This window comes from Nomascus leucogenys, chromosome 1a, assembly GCF_006542625.1.
Source record: "Nomascus leucogenys isolate Asia chromosome 1a, Asia_NLE_v1, whole genome shotgun sequence".
NCBI lineage: Eukaryota > Metazoa > Chordata > Mammalia > Primates > Hylobatidae > Nomascus > Nomascus leucogenys.
The window spans coordinates 90,659,884-90,664,271 of NC_044381.1; the positions used below are offsets into that span (position 1 = coordinate 90,659,884).

The 4,388-nt window shown below is 42.6% G+C and overlaps 1 pseudogene; it reads right to left on the minus strand.

The window, feature by feature from the left end:
* Nucleotides 1–3,145: 3,145 nt before the first annotated feature.
* LOC100589378 lies at nt 3,146–3,722 on the minus strand (annotated as a pseudogene).
* Nucleotides 3,723–4,388: the final 666 nt, after the last annotated feature.

Sequence of the window (4,388 nt, forward strand, 5' to 3'; positions counted from 1 at the left end):
CATTTCTAAAAGATTTTTCAGAGTTGATGCTAAGCTTCCTGATTGTAAATAGGAGAGGATAGGGAAGGGCAGTATAATCTATTTCATAGTTCTAGGGATAAGCAGAGCTTTTCCTCAGATTTAGCTCTAAGCTGAGCCTCTTACCTGAGACTTTATATAGGATTGTTAATAAATATGTTAATAAATACAAGTGCAGGCCTGGTGCGGTGGCTGACGCCTGTAATCCCAGCACTTTGGGAGGCCGAGGAGGGTGGATCACGAGGTCAGGAGATCGAGACCATCCTACCTAACACGGTGAAACCGTTTTTAGTCTCTACTAAATAATACAAAATATTAGCCGGGTGTGGTGGCAGGCGCCTGTAGTCCCTGCTACTTGGGAGGCTGAGGCAGGAGAATGGCGTGAACCCAGGAGGAAGAGCTTGCAGTGAGCCCAGATTGTGCCACTGCACTCCAGCCTGGGCAACAGAGTGAGACTTCGTCCAAAAAAAAAAAAAAAAAACAAGTGCAACTGGAAGAGGTAGGTACTTTATCTTAGGGAGGACAGGATCTAGCCTTCTAGTTTAAAGCCCAGAGATTTTTTTTTTTCATTGCTTAGGGAGATAACCAGGTTCTGAGAAATTGGTTAACATTAACTAAAATGCACATTAGATAGGGGTAGAACCAGAATACTAATTCAGTCATTTATAACAAGAAATATTGCCATGACGTGGAGTGGAAATTCTCACATAGGGCATGCTCAGCATGTTTCCCCCTGTGGTTAAGCATAGGAAGCTAGATCATATTCAGAAGTCTCTTTATTAATTAACTATGAGAAATACTCAAAATCAGTATGACCAACATATTATTTTTATGTAGAGAGAGTAACACAGAAATCAGGATGTTGCTTGGTAAATGAGAACTCGAACAAAGAGGGTGAGAAAATTTTTTTGTGGAAGACACCTAACTATGACCCCAAGTACTAAGCACAGGAGATAGTGAGAAATATGCTAAACTACGTCCCTACAGCAAATGTAGTATCAGATTTTCTAGGGCAATTTCTTTAATTTTTCCTTGATAAAATCAGAATCCCTTGATGTAACCCCAAAATAAAAGCAAGCCTTCAGATGTAATATGGTCTAAATATACTAACGTGACGGTCCTACTCTACCAGAGATCAATGCATGACTTTGTGTACTTCACTTAATCCTAATCAATTTTCTCAACTGGGCTTTTGAGAAGTGTTGAACAATGGGATCGTTCAAGGTTTAGTCCATGGCAAGGGCTTGTGGAGTAGGTATTTTATATCATTGACCAAGACACTGTGATTTAGAGATCAAAAGAGCAAATGGGGAGGTTACACTGTATATTGAAAAGGGAAAGGCCAAATTAGGACACGCATTTGGATGAATAGCTATGCTGGTTATATACGAAGGTGGATTTAAGGATTTCCGAAAAAGTAGTTTTGTCTACTATAACATATAAATGAAAAATTAGGTTCCTAAAGTTCTATCCAGTGGCAGATATAATTTTGGCCTGGAAAAATTGTCTAAGCTGTTTTCTTGACAGAAAACAGATGGCACACTTTCAAAAGGTGAAGAGAAGCTGAGCATGGTGGTGGCTCATGCCTGTAATCCCAGCACTTTGGGAGGCTGAGGCTGGAGAATCACTTCAGCCCAAGAGTTTGACACCAGCCTGGGCAAGATGGTGGGACCCCCATCTCTACTGAAAAAAGAAAGAAGGTCAGGCATGGTGGCTCACACCTGTAATCCCAGCACTTTGGGAGGCCGAGGTGGGTAGATCACTTGAGCTCAGGAGTTCGAGACCAGCCTGGCCAACATGGTGAAACCCCATCTCTACTAAAATACAAAAAGTAGCCAGGCGTGGTGGCTTGTGCCTGTAATTCCAGCTGCTGGGGAAGCTGAGGTGGGAGAATCACCTGAACCCAGGAGGCGAGGGTTGCAGTGAGCTAAGATTGAACCATTGTACTTCAGCCTGGGTGACACAGTAAGATTTCATCTAAAAAAGAAAAGAAAAGAGAGAGAGGAAGGAAGGAAGGAAGAAAGGAAGAAAGGAGAGAGAGAGAAAGGAAGGAAGGAGAGAAAGAAAGAAAGAAAAAGAAAAGAAAGAAAGAAAGAAAAAGAGAGAAAGAAAGAAAGAGTGACAAGAATAAGAGAGTTGAATGAAGGTTGAATGAAGGGATCGTTAACCAGGTATGTGAAAGGTTAAGGAAAACCAAGAGGGGATAGTGAAGGACCCAGGGCTAGCAACAACAGGAAACAGTTACCATTCTGAAGGGGTAAGAGAAAGGAATAGTTTTCTTCAAGAACCAGCAAGAACTGTGGGTCACACTTGACAGGACCTGTGACACACCATAGAGAAATGCAGCCTCTGCCAAACTGCAGCCTGTTTTCCCTCTCCTCCTACCTTCGATTGTCTGCCATTTCTCTCATTGGCTATACCCAGCTGGAAGTTAGAGTAAGGGTTGATTCAGTACATAAAAAAAGCCTCCTGGGACACAGAATAGGATATAGAAGGATGGAGAGTGGATCTGGAAGGACACACTGAGAAGACCCAGGGCAGCAACTACTTCCAGCTTCTATGGACAGAGAGAAATATCAATACTTACCTTCTACAGGATAATTTAGTGGCAAAATATACCCCTCATGTGTATACCCAGTTTTCTAATTACAAGGGGTTATTTAATGAAACAATTACATTTTGGGTGATAGCTGTAATTGTTTTGTTTTGTTTTTCAGAAAGAGTCCCAAATCAATAGGTATTTTATTACATAATTAAAATATCACAAATAAGGCTAGGTGCGGTGGCTCACCCCTGCAATCCCAGCACATTGGAAGGCTGAGGAAGGAGGATTGCTTGAGTCCAGGAGTTTGAGACAAGCCTGGGCAACATAACAAAACCCCGTCTCTACAAAAAATACAAAAAAATTAGCCAGGCATGTTGGTGCGTGCCTGTAGTCCCAGCTACTTGGGAGGCTGAGGTGGGAGGGTTGCTTGAGCCCAGGAAGTTGAGGCTGCAGTGAGCTGTGATTGTTCCACTGCACTCCAGCCTGCGTGACAGGGCAAGACTGTCTAAAAAAAAAAAAATCACAAACAGATTTTAGGATTCATCTGGCATCTTGTTTCAGAAGCTGGGCAACTCTTAGATCTTATTCATTAGCCTGCTGAACTGTTCCTTTTTCAGAGACATAGATGCCATCCAAAAATTGTCTGATGTCTTTGATTTTAACTGTTGTGGCCTGCTGAATCAAAGCAACTGAATTTGAAACAAGCTCAATGTCATTTCCTTCAAGGATTAATTCATCTTTCTGGGCTTGAGATACTGAACAAACAACATTTATCCTCATTCGAACCCTGCGGATGTATTTTTTACCCAAGAAATTGTGGATTTCAACAAGAGACCTGTTCTCCCAGAATACGATATTGATGAGGAAGTGAGCTTACAGAGACTTCGTCTTGTAAAGGAAGCCCACAGTAGCACCCTTGATCATGTTCTGCACATGACTACAAATAGTGTGAATGGTAGCCAGTTCCTTTCTCTTTCCCCACCGATTGTCAACCTGGAGCCTCTTCCTTTTCTTTCCAAGGAGACTGAGTTCTACATTGGTGTGATTGAAGTCCTTCTGCAGGGTTCTTCTGGGGCCCTTCACAGTAACTGTGTTTCTTCAGAGTGATATCAACATTTTCTGGAATGTTGACTCTCTGATTGCTGAGAATGGTCTTCATTCTGACAGTACATGCCGCAAAGAGAGAATGTCTCGTCATCACATTCTTGTAGCCCATAAGGGGACTGTGTATTCAAGAGCAATTATTTTAGCTTAAGAATATGGGACAATTATCTATTGAGGTGAACAGATAATGCTAATAAAACTACATTTGTAAAAGCGAGGCCAGGCATGGTGGCTCACGCCTGTAATCCCAGCACTTTGGGAGGCTGAGGTGGATGGATCACTTGAGGCCAGGAGTTTGAGACCAGCTGGCCAACATGGTGAAACCCCGTCTCTACTAAAAGTACAAAAGTTAGCTGGGTATGGTAGCACGTGCCTGTAATCCCAGCTACTCAGGAGGCTGAGGCAGGAGAATTGCTTGAACCCGGAAGGTGGAGGCTGCAGTGAGCTGAGATTGCGCCACTGCACTCCAGCGTGGGTAACAAAGCAAGACTCAGTCTCAAAGAAAAAAAAAAGTGAAATCAAGCTTCTGTCTGTTATCGCATCACACAAAAATCTTAGAGAATATTTAGGATAATCTGATTGGGCCTGTGCAAATTTCACTTTATGGGTGTCCAATACAATCACCGAGACAGTCAGTCTTCCGCTAGGGCATCTGAAACTGAGGTGTGAAAGGCCCATGTGAATTCTGACTTCAAGACACTTGCCACATACATTAAGACTC